This window comes from Bos grunniens, chromosome 8 (assembly GCF_055505025.1).
Source record: "Bos grunniens cultivar Pamir isolate PY7600 chromosome 8, Bosgru_T2T1.0, whole genome shotgun sequence".
NCBI classification, from domain to species: Eukaryota; Metazoa; Chordata; class Mammalia; order Artiodactyla; family Bovidae; genus Bos; species Bos grunniens.
In genome coordinates, this window is record NC_141172.1 from 22,319,281 (window position 1) to 22,334,633 (window position 15,353).

At 41.2% G+C, this 15,353-nt stretch overlaps 1 protein-coding gene across 3 annotated transcripts in view; it reads right to left on the bottom strand.

The window, feature by feature from the left end:
- FOCAD (focadhesin) overlaps nt 1-2,358 on the bottom strand; it is a 303,578-nt gene extending 301,220 nt beyond the window's left edge. For all 3 annotated transcript variants that reach the window (XM_086414321.1, XM_086414322.1, XM_086414319.1), the window contains exon 1: nt 2,324-2,358. The gene's annotated coding sequence lies outside the window, so the exon portion shown is untranslated. The remainder of the gene's footprint in view (nt 1-2,323) is intronic.
- Between the last annotated feature and the right edge of the window lie 12,995 nt (nt 2,359-15,353).

Genomic DNA, 15,353 nt, shown 5'->3' on the forward strand with positions numbered 1-15,353 from the left:
TAAACCAAGAAATATTATGACCAGGTTTTGCTACAGATCCAAAAATAATTCTGACACTACTATTTCCTTACATTTCTTCCAAATATAATTTCATTTTTCACTGTTTTTCTCCCCAAATTTTAATTTTTTTTCCTTCACACAGATATTTTAATATATAATCTGAATCCCTGAGTCTCCCCAAATTTTAAGCCAGAAGACTCCACTTGGATTTTTTTCCTCAGCTCCTGCATTTCTCCCCAGTCTTCCCATCTTGATCTGCTCCATTTCTAGAACTAGAAAAAATTTTTAAAGTTCTGTTTTCTTAAATTTTCCCAACCCCCAGTAGTGATATAGGGGTTTAATTTAATTCACTAAATGGTTTGTGAATAACAATCAAAAAGTATCACAAGGCTATGAATGTGTGTGTTAAGTCATTTTAGTCCACGTCCAACTCTTTGTGACACAATGGACGGTAGCCTGCCAGCCTCGTCTGTCCATGGGATTCTCCAGGCAAGAACACTGGAGTGGGTTGCCATGCCCTTCTCCAAGGCTATGAATATTATGCCTCAAAAGCAGGAAGACCAAATGGATTACTTAATAAGTACCATCAATAAATCAGCAAATGAAAATCTATTGTTACATCTCTATTAGCATCTTTACTCTCAAACTGATGATGTGCTTACCTTTTGGTTATTAATTCTCAACTGTAAAGCAGCAATCAATTAAAATCCAGTAAATTTTAGGTTGGTAAAATAAATGTTAACATAGACATGATAGTGAAAGACATTAACCAGGTGATGACAACTACCAAATATTAACCAAGTAAGCAAATAACCAAGGCAGTGTTAGTTACCACTAACCTACTAAAGCAAGTAAAAATGCTTTGAAAATTGCATTCTTATCCAATGTTTTTATATCATACCTTTAAATGTAACATTTAAAATCTCCTGATTATTACATTTCAAAATTTAGATGAGTCATAGTGCTCTGAGTGCGGGAATTATATGTGAATCAAAATTGTAAACAGGCACTTGCTTGCTAGTCAAAAAGTCAATGTGTACAGATTCAGGAAGAGTAAAACATATAATGTTAAAATATATCCAGGGTTTTGTAAATGGTCACTTCCCAAATATTAACACAGTTCAGTAAACGTGCAATCTGCCCATCCTGTCCTTGAATGTCTCACTATTACTAAATATTTCTAATCCCATCCCTTCACTTTACAGATAGGTGCCTGAGACCTAGGTCTTTAGTGATACTTAGCAGGACTATGCCTCAGAGCTATAACGGTCTGAGGCTTACAGGAGGTAAAAGTAAGGAAAACTGAATGAGGTCCCAGAAGAGCTATATAGCTTATGATACAGGATCATAAGCTTCTGTGCCTAAATCTAGAACCTGAAATTGAATCATCAAATCTAGACAATAAAACTGGCTAATAAACTGGAAGAAAAAGACAGGGAATGACCGTTTTACTTTATGGCATAAGACCCTGACCACCAAGGAACCCACCGAAAAAGTGCTGAACATATGAATGACTGATTGCAATGATACTTGATAGCATGACTTCATTGATTTCAGAAGCTCCAAATTCAGAAACTAAATTAAGGATATCATGCTGAAACTAAAACTGATAGAGAGTAAGGGGCAACACAACGGGCAAGTCTCCGTAAATCTCTGCATAGCTGTTGCTGACATTTCGAAACATACGTTCATACGTGTATGTGATATATATACAGAGATAACAGAAACATACTACTTCTTCAAGTAATTCCTGCAAGTGAGGACAGAGCCAGGAGACCTGAAAACAGGCCCTGCTCACCCACAAGCCCTTGCATTAAAGTAGACAGGATCTGAGTGAGTCACCGGGAATTAGGAGGAGACAGTCACTCCAGGACAAGGAGGGGAGGGCTAGAGTCCCTGTGCTGCCTTCAGACTAGGGAAAAGTGGGATGACTGCAACCTGCTGCAGGAAGGTATGCAAGGACCGCGCCGACCTGTTTCCGAATCAGGATCCCGCTGAGCCCCACCGCAGTCACCAGAGCCGGCCCCACCCAGGCATCCGGGAGCTCTCTAACGCCGAAGGCCTACTCCTTTGGGAATTCAGAACCCCAGCAGGACAGGACGAGGGCAATCGACAAGACCTGTCCCCTTCCCGGCCGCCCAAACCACGACGCGGCCCTGCCACCACATGCTCTATTACCCCATCTCCCATTAAAGCTCCAGGCCCACCGGGCCTCAGCCTCCCTCCCAGCAAGCTGAGTCAGGCCATAGGCGAGTGCCATCGGGCGACCTCTGTGCAGGAGGCAGAGGCCCGCAGCCCGCCGCCTAACACCCGCAAAGCTTACCTCCCTTCTGCCACAAGCTCAGCCCCACGCCGGCTGCCTGACGTGGGCCGCCCCGCCGTCTCGAACGCCTGGGGGCGGTGACCATAGGGAGACAGCCAATGGCCTGCAGACCTCAAGGTCTTGCCCCGCCTCCTCCAACTTCGACCCGCCCGCCCCTGCTTAAGCGCAAGCGCGTTCAAAGCCAAGGCCGCGCACTGCGGCTGGAAGGCGGCGTGGGCGGCCAAGCGCTCAGCAGCAGTCCCTGAGCTGGAAGGGTGGTGCGCGCGAGGGCTGGCTGTGGGACTGCGCCGCAGTGGGGAGTTAGCCTAGGGAGAGGCGGATTAAAGGAACCCGCCTGGAGATACCACTGCAGCGTGTCCGGATGGTCCTACTGGCAGCATGCCCCTATGCAGCTTTTGGAGGTGCAAAAGCAGCTTCTTGGTATTGGGAGATTTTGTTTCCCGGGGGGAAAAACAGTACTGATAATTATAGGATTCAAAAATTTTAATGCAGACAGCAGACTTGCGGTTTCGTTTCTGGTAGTCGCTGCTTGGTTATCTTTACTTCACTTGGCCAACACAGAACATTGAGCTTCTTGGTGCTAGTCTGATATATCCACCTGTTGAGTAGTCCTACACGTCATCCTGTTGATTTAATCTGGCGAGAACTGGCACCAGGAATTGTTACTTTTATTGTTTTTATTTTTGCCTAATACCTACTGATTGTCCACTGGTGCATGAACACGCATTTTCATAAGAAGACTGTAAGGCACCTGGCACAATGGAACAGAAACTAAAAGAAGGAGCAGGAAAAAATGAAAAGGTTATGACAAAATGGAATTCTGATTGTGGATGACAAAAGTGGGAATTATATACAAGATAAAATAGTTAAGACAAGTTGCTCTACAGAACCTGCCTTATCCAACAGTTTCTAAACCCCGGATCACCTTTACAAGAATTTGGAGAGCCTGTATTTTTAAATACCAGTGCCTAGGCCCCTTTTCTAGAAAGTCTGCTTTAATAACTCTGCTGAGGAGCCTTGGCATTGGTATTTTTCTAGGTTTCCAAAGTTTTTGTAATGTGCTGACAAGAAGCTCTACTCATTTATAAGAAGGACTTGGTTTCCTATACTCCACTTCAGAAAAGTAATTATATACCACCAACCGTCTTCCATTCTCTCACTAATCTATTATGCATTCATTCTGTAAGAATGTATCTAAATTAATTTTGAAACTACTTATATATTCAATCTCTGTATGTAACCCTTTGAGAGAAAGGAGCATTATAAGGTTTATAATTGCTTTTTTTATTTTATAGACTTTGATGATGTTCCCCTTCAATCTTAATAACTCCAAATAGCAATACAACAGCTCTTCTTTTAGGACTAGTTTAATTCTTTATAAAAATTCTTCCTCTATTCCCTTATTTCTTGAGATACATTAGTCAATATTACAGTTGAGCATTTAATTATGTAAATAGCACCTTTAAATGTATATCAACTCATTTAATCCAACTGTATGAAGCAGGTACTGTTATGACCTACATTTTATAAATAAGGAAACTTAGGTACAAGGAGTAAACATCTTAATCAAGAGGCAAAATTTGAATCCAGGTACTCTGGCTCTCAATAAGTAAATATACTACCTCTGTTACATAAAGACTTGCTTTAGGTGTGTGAGAGGAAATGCCCATTAGAAGAATGGTAATGAGTCTGTGATTTTTCACTTTTGACACTTCCCCTGGATTCTGGGCAGGACTGAAGGACTTTGGCTGTTAAACCAAGAACCCAGAATTGACTTGACAATTCTTGTGACAGATCTTGGGGTAGGCTGGAAGCCCGAGGGCTCACCCTCTTCTGGGATATACTCAGCCTGCCTCTGGGTTTGACTCCTTCCATACATGACTGTAGTTCAGCAAGGATTGTTCTGTCTTTTAATTTATTTAATTTATTGCTATACCTGGCACTGTGCTAGACATGAGAGATACCAAGATGAAATACACAGTGAGAGACACAAGGAGCCAGCTCATCCTGGAGATTCATTTGGACAAGATGAGAGGTGTAGACTTTTAGAACCAGAAAGGATGTTAGAAGTTGCCTATGACAAGTTTTCACTGACAAGCGTGGAAATGAATAAGTAAATAAATGACAGTGTATCAAGTTTTCATAAAAATAAATTTATTCAGTGTAAAGGACTGTTCTTTTTGAGATTGTGTTTTGATTTTTTTCTCATAAAAATGTTCTCTCATAATAATTAGTAGGTTAAATTTTTGGGAATTTTGTTTACTTTAATGACCTTGAAGTCCTGTCTTGATTCTCAAAAATTTTTGACGTTTTACTGATTTAGTTTGACTATCAGCTGATGGTGAAGGAAATTGAATAAGATTGCAAAGGGACAAAATGCAGTTCTCTTTCTACTGCATTCCCATTGAAATAGCCCATTTCATGAGCAGGGTTAGAAATGTTTAAAAATAGTCATGTCAATAACAAATTTAAGAAGAAATTAAGGTCAAGGTTAGACTACAAAGATTAGAACTGATTCTGATAGGCCAGCTGGTTGTTTGCCAGGAAGAGCAGTCTTCAGTCTGCTTAATTAATCAGATTATCTTGGTTTCCTTCTGAGCTGAAAGCAAAGAATGGGGCCTAAGGGAATACAGCTACTCTATGAAGTGACATTTTGATTGGGGTAAGACCTAGGAAAGATCAGCTTGACTGAGAGGGAACACGCATGTCTGATATAGATGTGTGGAGTCTATATTCCCCACGAGTCAGCCTGGGGAGAATTTTTGAGAATCAACAGGGGGAGAGTGGACCCCTTTGAGAACCATGGGAGGAGAATCAATTTCGTTCATGTAACTTGCAGAGGGTGATCTAGACCTAATACCAGAAGCCCCAGCACAGATGGAAATTTCAATTGAAGGATTAAAGCAGACTACAAATCTGTATATTATTTTCTGGATAGGCTTAGATTATATATACAAATGAACTCTCTGCTTTTTAAATATTCAAGACAAACCACCATCTTGCAGAAGTAAGCAAGCAGACAGCGTTTCTCTGTTAAACTCCTTGTATTATGACCCCTGGAGTGCTGATAGTTAAGCAGTTAGTTCTCTATTGTACCAGACCCTTTAGATAAGTACCCTTTTTGAAGTCAGTATAGAAGGGCCTATTGACTTTAGCAACAACAAAAAAAGAAAGAGAGTAAGAAAAATCTGTCCACTCCCAAATCATTAACTGAACTGAAAAGAATATGCTAACAAAAAAGACACTGTAGTCTGAATCCTGTACTGTAAGAGAAGGTCATGTCCCCCACAGCATCAGGAGAGGCACATAGCCTTGAACTCAGGCCCCAGCATGCTGGGCTAGTGCAACACGCCCACGCATTCATCAGCAGGCAGGGAACTGGGAGGAGAAATTCAGAACTGAGTCACAGGGCTCCACTGTTGACACATAACAGAAAGTAGTCTTATTAGATTTAATTAGATGTGAGTAGATGGCTTCAATGGTTCCCCATTTCTTTTAGAGTAGAAGCCAAAGTCCCACAAAGGTCAACGAACTATATACATGGTTTGCTTCCCTGAATAATGCATCTCCATCCCCAACACACACACACACACACACACACACACACACACACACACACCCTGTTAATCTTTGTCTTCTACACTCACCCCAACCCACTCCACTCCAGTCATCCTGCCCCCTTGCTGCTACAGGATCTTGGCACATACCCTCTCATATTTTCATGACTCATTCCAGTGAATCATTCAAGCCTTTGCTGAGAGGTCGGTTACCTTTTGGATAAGGACTACTCTCTTAGTCAAGGTCTCAGCAGGAAACAGATGGCACAATCAAATTAGGAAAATGGAGTAGCAGTTAATAAAGGGGCCATAAACAGAGGTGTGGGCATGGAATAAAGAGATCACAAGGAAGACTCAGGAACATTCAGTCCCCCAAAATCACCTCTGAGCCTAAATTAGGGCAAGAAGAAGGAGTAGTTATGAAACATGGAGAAGGCTGTGTACATAGGAGACTACCTGACAGGAACTGGGACCTTTGATCACAGAACACAGCCAGTCCACAGTGACCTGACAGGGAGAGGGCTCAGGAGTTATCACCTTGACTGCCATCATTCCCCTCTTTCTGTTCTCTGAAGCCAGGGAAGCCAAAGTTGCAGTTCATATGAGACCATCTCCTGTGGTACAGGAAAGAGGCAAAAAGAAGATATCTCAGGACTTCCCTGGTGATCCATGCTTCCTCTGCAGGGGGCAAGGGGTCAATCCCTGGTCAGGGAACTAAGATCCCACATGCTGCATGCAAAACAAAAAGAAGATATCTTGCACATTTACCTTGATCACCTACAGTTCAGTTCAGTATAGTCGCTCAGTCGTGTACGACTCTGCAACCCCATGAACTGTAGTACACCAGGCCTCCCTGTCCATCACCAACTCCCAGAGTCCACCCAAACCCATGTCCATTGAGTTGGTGATGCCATCCAACCATCTCATCCTCTGTCGTCCCCTTCTCCTCCTGCCCTCAATCCCTCCCAGCATCAGGGTCTTTTCAAATGAGACAGCTCTTTGCATCAGGTGGCCAAAGTATTGGAGTTTCAGCTTCAGCATCAGTCCTTCCAATGAATATTCAGGACTGATTTCCTTTAGGATGGACTGGTTGGATCTCCTTGCAGTCCAAGGGACTCTCAAGAGTCTTCTCCAACAGTGCTCAGCTTTCTTTATAGTCCAACTCTCAAATCCATACATGACCACTGGAAAAACCATAGCCTTGCTTAGACAGACCTTTGTTGACAAAGTAATGTCTCTGCTTTTCAATATACTGTCTAGGTTGGTCATAACTTTCCTTCCAAGGAGCAATTGTCTCTTAATTTCATGGCTGCAATCACCACTGCAGTGATTTTGGAGCCCAGAAAAATAAAGTCTGACACTGTTTCCCCTGTTTCCCCATCTATTTGCCATGAAATGATGGGACCAGATGCCATGATCTTAGTTTTCTGAATGTTGAGCTTGAAGCCAACTTTTTCACTCTCCTCATTCACTTTCACCAAGAGGCTCTTTAGTTCTTCACTTTCTGCCATAAGGGTGGTGTCATCTGCATATCTGAGGTTATTGATATTTCTCCCGGCAATCTTGATTCCAGCTTGTGCTTCTTCCAGCCCAGCGTTTCTCATGATGTACTCTGCATATAAGTTAAATAAGCAGGGTGACAATATACAGCCTTGATGTCCTCTTTTTCCTATTTGATCACCTACAACACTTAGCATTTGCTGTGTTAGCAAACTAAGTTAGAACTCAGCAGCTTGAAATCAGGAGTGTTTAGATTGCAAAAGCAATCATATCTAGTCATGGTAAGAGTGGAAAAGGTCCAAGAAGGAAGGGGCCAAGCACCATGGAAAGCTGTTGCGCAACAACCATGGTCAGGAAGCTGGCCATTCAGTGCCTGGTCTAGTACCGGGGGCTTTAAGCCCATCTCTAGCCCCTTCCATGGGGAGACCAGTAGGGTGATCAGTCATTCTGAAGTCACCTACACAGAATACGCCAAGCCTGAAACAGGCACAACCATGGTGATCTGCAAACTCAAACCCCAGGGATGTACTCCAGGATTTGGTGACCAAGAATATAAGATCTGCCATACCTCAACACTGAAAAAATGGGCCCTTTCCAGGCCCTCCCAGGAAGTCACCTAAAGGGCTGTTATGCCCCGCAGAATTGTGAAATCTGAGTAGGTAATATCAAACAGCAGTTTGCATAAGGCTGCTGAAAGGTACATGCATTATTATTTTGCAAAGCAATTGCATAACTTAATCCTGGAGCATTTTATCACAGTAAGGTGCTGGGAATTTTTTGTTTTTAACAAAGGAAAAGAAGTAGGCCTTTAAAAAAGGGGTACAATAAATGAGCACAAGCAAATGGTGCTGACAAAAAGACTGTCTACAAAACACACACACACACAAACACACACACACACACACACCCAGAAACACGCATTCATTTTCGGGTTACCTAGACAATTCTTCTGATAAAGGCTGGCTCTTGCTGGTTCCGCCTGAGTCTGCTTATATATCTGCAGTCACTTCAAGTCAACTGACAGCTTGGCTGGTCTAGAATAGCCCCATTCACATGTCTGGTGGCTTGCTCAATGTCAGCTGGAGCAATAGGGATGAGGTGGCCATGTATCTGTATTAACTGTAACCAATCTCTTTCCTTATTTGTGTGACACCATCATATCCTTGCTACTAATAATATCAAGACACATTATTTTGATGGAATTCCCATGTTAAAACAATACCAGCTTCTCTAATGGCTCTGTGATAAAGAATCTGCCTGCCAATGAAGAAGACACAGGTTCGATCCCTGAACCAGGAAGATCCAACATGCCTCAGAGCAACTAAGCCTGTGTGCCACAACTATTGAGTTTGTGCTCTAGAGTCCCGGGGGCCACAACTACTGAAGCCCAAGCACCCTAGAATCCTTGCTCTGCAACAAAAGAAGCTACCACAATGAGAAGCCTATGCAGTACTAGAGAGTAGTCCTTGCTCGCTGCAACCAGAGAAAAGCCCTCGCAGCAACAAAGACTCAGCACAGCCAAAAATAAATAAAGAGATAAAATTATTTTTTTTTAAAAAGGGGACAGAACAGAATTGATCAAAACCAATGTTAGTCTCTCAGTCGTGTCCAACTCTTTTGCAACCCCACTGACTGTAGCCCTCCAGGCTCCTCTGTCCATGGGATTTTCCAGGCAAGAATACTGGAGTGGGTTGCCATTTCCTTCAAAACCAGAGATCAACAAACTTTTTCTATAATGAACCAGAAAGTAAATATTCTAGGTTTATGAACCAAGGCAAAATTGAGTGCATTATAGAAAAAGTTAACTAAAAAGAGAGAAAGAAAAGGCAAATTTCCATAAAATTTTTATTGATGAAATTCAAAGTGCAATAACAATCATTTATAATTCAGGTCTACTAATAAGAAGAATGGAATTCTTTGTTAGAAGATAATAGTTCATTTAATAGGAATTCAAAGTTAGTATTCCCTGTTAATCAAAGTCAATTCCAAATATTCATCTGTTAATGTTGATCTATAATGATATTTTATCCATTTCATCTTTGAAAGTATCCTTTACACAGATCGATATGGCAAAATATTGATATCAGCCTATGAGCATATAATTTTAATTGAGCATATTTATCACTTGGAAGTAATGTACAGAATTCTATTAGGTTCTTCTCTTGATATTTGCCAATTACCATGCCATGATATTGCAGATTAATCACTTCAAATTAAAGGTTAGGTAGAAGATATTCAGTTGGAAAGTTAAATGGATTTTGAAATATGGAAATTTCCTTTCCACATGCATTGAGATCCAAAAATGCTGTTGGAACTGTAGTTCGAGCTTAGAAAATATATCTCCTGCAAAATTTTGTGGGAATGAAGATCTTGCTTCTTTTTAGAACTTTGACAGCACAGGAAGTGTATCAGACAGCTTGACATTACTTGTGATTCAAAGAACATCAGTTGTTCTTAAAATGACTTTCTCACAGTGCTACATTTACATATAAGCACTGTTTACTTTGTAATTTTATATTGAGAAATATGACCAAGTCTGCAGCAAAAGAGAATTTTCAAAACCAATGTTCAATAAAACTGATTGAGGGAAGTTCTCATTTCAAAAAAATTCAGTCTCAGGCTTGAGCTCCAAAATTGCAATAAAACTAAACTATGGCTAAGCCATCAACTGCTATGTGGTAGAGCAAGGCAAAAATATTCAGTCTCTATTTTTGACAAAAGTCCACAGAACTGATAGTTGTTAAATCCACTAGAGTAAATGAAGTTTAACATGGAGGCTACTGGTTCAAAAGCACAAGAAATTGAAAAACTTTGTGCCAATGACCTACGGATGAATAATACAGTGATTAACTACAAGCTTTATAAATTTGTTCAAATAAGTCTTCTCCACACATATTTTTATCACCATCAGCTGGAACTTATCTCAGCAGGTTCCACTTCAGGTTGTACTGAGTTAAAGTTTTCTTTGAAAATATTCTCATCTTTAGTTGTTCCGATGCAGACAATTTATAGAGGCTGATTCTTCAGTTGCTTCAAACTCAGCATTGACTCCTTGAATAAACAATGTATTGAACAGTATTATTAATATCTGTCGGCTCATCAAAAGCTGAGGAAAACCTGTGGATATCATTGACTTTGATTTTTAATTAACTATTGATGCTGCTCCCAGTGTCCTCAACTCTTCAAGTAACTGTTCTCAATGAAAAGCTCCTGGTCTTAAGTTTATTTTCTCCAGAAATATTTCTTTAGCTGCTGCCATTAAACATGACTTAATTAACTCACTATCAGTAAAGAGCTTTCCTGGCTCAGCTAACAAAATGAGCCACTCAAAAATGTAGTTTCATTGAAACTTTTTCATTTTTATTTTTGTGAAAAAATCTTGCTGTGATGAGATGTTGCGTTTCAAATTTTTGTATTTTTCTGATCACTGTTTTCTTGTGAGTTGGGACTGTTGTGATGAATCTGGAATGTCAGTATATATTGTAATCTTTTCACACAGGTATAATGTCACTGCACAATTAACACGTACTTTGTCATTTATTTTGAAAGTAAAACAATCCATATCTATTGTGCCTTGAAAAGTATGACATAAAAGGTGAGTGATGTCACCAAAATGGTGCATTAGGAGACCTCAGCCTTAACAGTTAGACAGCTATCCCAGGAAAGGCAGCTCTGGGACAGCGCTGGGGTCCACTTAAGAAACTCCAGCAACAGGGAATCCCCTGGTGGTCCAGTGATTAGCGGATTTCTCCAGTGGCTCAACAGTGAAGAATCTGCCTGCAATGTAGGATCCGCAGGAGACACGGGTTCCATCTCTGGGTCAGGAAGATCCCTTGGAGGAGGGCATGCAATCCACAGCAGAATTCTTGCCTGGAGAATCCCATGGACGGAGAAACCTGGCGGGCTACAGTCCGTGGGGTTGCAAAGAGCCGGACACGACTGAAGTGACTTAACACGCCTGCCTGCACCAGTGATTAGGACTCTGCTTTCACTGCTGTGGGCCCAGGTTTAATCCCTGGAGGGGGAACTAAGATCCCACAAGCGGCACAGTACAGCCAAAAAAAAAGACAAACTTCAATAACGCAGTAGAACAAAAACCTGAGAACAGCTACAGGAAAAGAAGGAAGAGAGCTTAACTCTGCATGATTATCCCAACCCCTAAGCCAGCATGGCTCAGCGCCAAAAGGAACCTTCTCAACTAGAAAGAATTTCCTTCCCAAGAAAGGAAGAGCAAGGTGAGTAACTAGCTCTGCCAGCCTTTTGGGACATTGCACAAACCCACTTCTGAGTCACCCAACTCAGACCTGAAAAGATAAGACGTATAGAGATGGCTAGAAACAAGGAAGAGAAGCAAGGGCTCCCAGTAGCAGCCATGCACCTAGAACAATTACAGTTCCAAGTGACCGGCTTCAGATTTTGCCACTGAAGGAACCAATGGCCCAAATAGTCACTAAGGAGTCCTGAAGATGTCATCGGCTTTCACCCCACAGATACTCATGTTCACTGACTGACACCAGCCACCTGAGTCCCTCCCTGCTCCCTCTCCCACCCTTCACCCTAACAGAGCCGGGGGGTTTCACTAGCAACCAGCCCAGGCCTTTGCAGCTGTGCAAATGCAACACACCAGCCTAGACCCATGAGTTGAACCTCATCACTATACATACACTATGCTTCTCTGGTGGCTCAGTTGGTAAAGAAACTGCCTTCAATGCAGGAGACCTGGGTTCAATTCCTAGGACAGGAAGAGCCCCTGGAGCAGGAAATGGCAACCCACTCCAGTATTCTTGCCTAGGAAATCCCATGGACAGAGGAGCCTGGCGGGCTACAGTCCATGGAGTCACAAAAATCAGACACAATTCAGTCCATTTAACCACTTAGTCCATTAAACCATCACTACTATACATACACTTAGGGTTAGCCCTTCTAAGTGTGCACTTGTATGCCATTGGCCTGATGCCTGTCACTGGACTCCACCCAGGAGGAGTACAGCCACAGAAGAGCACATCAATGACCAGGGCCCATGCAGCTGCTTTTGGGACCAGACGGGGCCTTGTCTTCTGTTATTGGCCTGTACCATTGCTCTCACCTGCAGCTAAGGCCCTCCAACTAGGTATCTGCATGCCCCTGGCTCAGCTACTGTGACTGTTCTTTACTGCCATGCCCCCATGGAAGACCCAGCAGCCACGGTAGTACACAACAAAGCCAAGGTCCCAGAGCTGCCAATGAGTCCATAATTGACCCCAGCCCTTGCTGACTGCCCTGACCCCCATCACTACATTTTTACCTGCAACTGACCCTCGCCACTATGTAAATACCTACAGCTGGTATTTAGTGTAGTCAGTGTAGTCAGCACTGACTCTGGTCACAATCACTGCCTGCCCTAGTGGGCAGAAATAAATATATTAAAACTAATGGGATGGAGCAAAAGCATTTCTAAGAGGGATGTTTGTAGTAATAAAATAGAAAACGAAGAACAAACTAAACTTTAGCAGAAGGAAAAAGTGAAGTAGAGACCAGAAAAAACAGTATAAAAAGTTAATAAAACCAAAAAAAATTTTTTAAGATAAACAAAGTTGAAAAATCTTTAGCTAGACAAGAAAAATTAAGAAAAGAGTTAAATAAATAAAACAAGAACTCAAAGAAGAGACACTGTAACTGATACCACAGAAATACAAAGATCATAAGAGACTGCTGTGAACAACTATACACCAACAAATTGGATAATTCTAAGAAATAGAAAAAACCCTAGAAAGAAACTGACTATCTGCTGAATCATGAAGATAATCTGAATAGACCAGAGAGTAAAGAGACTGAATCAGTAATCAAAAACCTCCCAACAAAAAAAGCCTGGGACCAGATGACTTTACTAGTAAATTCTCCCAAACATTTAAAGAAAAATTAATGCCAGTTTTCTCAAACTCTTCCAAAAAATTAAAAAAGAAGGAACACTAATAAGCACACTTTATGAGTCCAGCATTATCCTGATAGCAAAACCAGGTAAGTAAGAGTACTATTAATACCAGAAAACTACAGGCCAATATCCTTAATGATTATAGATGTAAAAATTCTCAACAAGATATTAGCAAACCACATAAAAAGATTTTATACCACAATCTCTCAGGATTTATCCTTGAGATGTAAGGATAGTTCAACTTATACAAATCAATAAATGTGAAATACGACATTAATAGAAAGAAGATAAAAATCATATGATCAGCCCAATAGATGTAGGAAAAAAAAGTGACAAAATACAAAAAACTCTCATGATAATAAATGCTCAACACTAGAACAACCTAGAAAGGTGGGATGCAGAGGAGGTGGGAGGGAGGTTCAAGAGGGAGGGGACATATGCACACCTATGGCTGCTTCATGTTGATGTATGGCAGAAACCAACACAATATTGTAAAGCAATTATCCTTCAGTTAAAAATAAATAATTTTTAAAAAAATGTTCAGCAAATCAGGTATGCAAGAAACATACCTCAACACTGTAAACAGAGGAACCTGGTGGACTACAGTCCCTGGGGCCACAAAGAGTCAGACACGACTGAGTGACTGAGAGGAGCACAGCACACGGCAAATCCGCAGATAACATTATGGCAAAACATTAAAAGCTTTCCCTCTATAATCAGGACTAAGTCAGGGATGCTCACTCTCACTTGTATTCAGTATCGTACTGGAAGTCCTAGACAGAGCAATCAGGCAATTAAAGGAGATAAAAGGCATCCAACTCAAAAAGGAAGAGGCAAAATTCTGGGCTTTTTGCAAATAATGTGATATGTAGAAAATCCTAATGACTCCACGAAAAAAATAGTTAGAACTAATCAATGAACTCAGTAAAATTGCACAATACAAAATCAATATACAGAATCAGCTGTGCTTCTATACACTAAAAACAACAGTCAAAAGAGAAACAAAGAAAACAATCCCATTCACAATAACATCAAAAACAATAAAGTATTTAGGAATAAATTTAACCAAAAAAGTGAAAGATCTGTACTGAAAACTATAAGACTCCGATGAAAGAATTTGAAAAAGACCCAAACAAATGGAAAGATATGCTATACTCATGGATCAGAAGAATTAATATTGTTGAAATGTCCATACTACTCAAAGCCATCTTTATTCAATGAAATCCCTATCAAAATTTCAATTGCCTTTTTCAAGGAAGTAGAAAAAAATTTTACTGTTTGTATGGAACCACCAAAGATCCCATATATCCAAAGCAATCCTGAGAAAAGAGAACAAAGCTGGAGACATCAGTTTCTGAGGTCAAACTGTTTGGCAAAGCTACAGTAATCAAAAGAGAAACATACTGGGGGAAAAAATGGACACATAGACCAATGCAACAGAATGAAGAGCCCAGGCGTAAACATTTGAACATACAGTCAACTAATATCTGACAAGGGGACCAAAAAAATTTAGTGGGGAAAGGATATTTCTTCAATAACTCAGTTCAGTTCAGTTCAGCTGCTTAGTCGTGTCTGACTCTTTGCAACCCATGGACTGCAGCATGCCAGGCCTCCCTGTCCATCACCAACTCCCAGAGTTTACCCAAACTCATGTCTATTGAGTTGGTGATGCCATCCAACCATCTCATCCTCTGTCATCCCCTTCTCCCACCTTCAATCTTTCCCAGCATCAGGGTCTTTTTCAGTGAGTCAGCTCTTCACATCATGTGGCCAAGGTATTAGAGTTTCAGCTTCAACATCAGTCCTTCCAATGAATATTCAGGACTGATCACCTTTAGGATGGACTGGTTGGATCTCCTTGCAGTCCAAGGGACTCTCAAGAGTCTCCTCCAACACCACAGTTCAAAAGCATCAGTTCTTCGGCACTCAGCTTTCTTTATAGTCCAACTCTCACATCCATACCTGACTACTGGAAAAACCATAGCCTTAACTAGATAGACCCTTTGTTGGCAAAGTAATGTCTCTGCTTTTTAATATCCTGTCTACATTGGTCATAACTTTC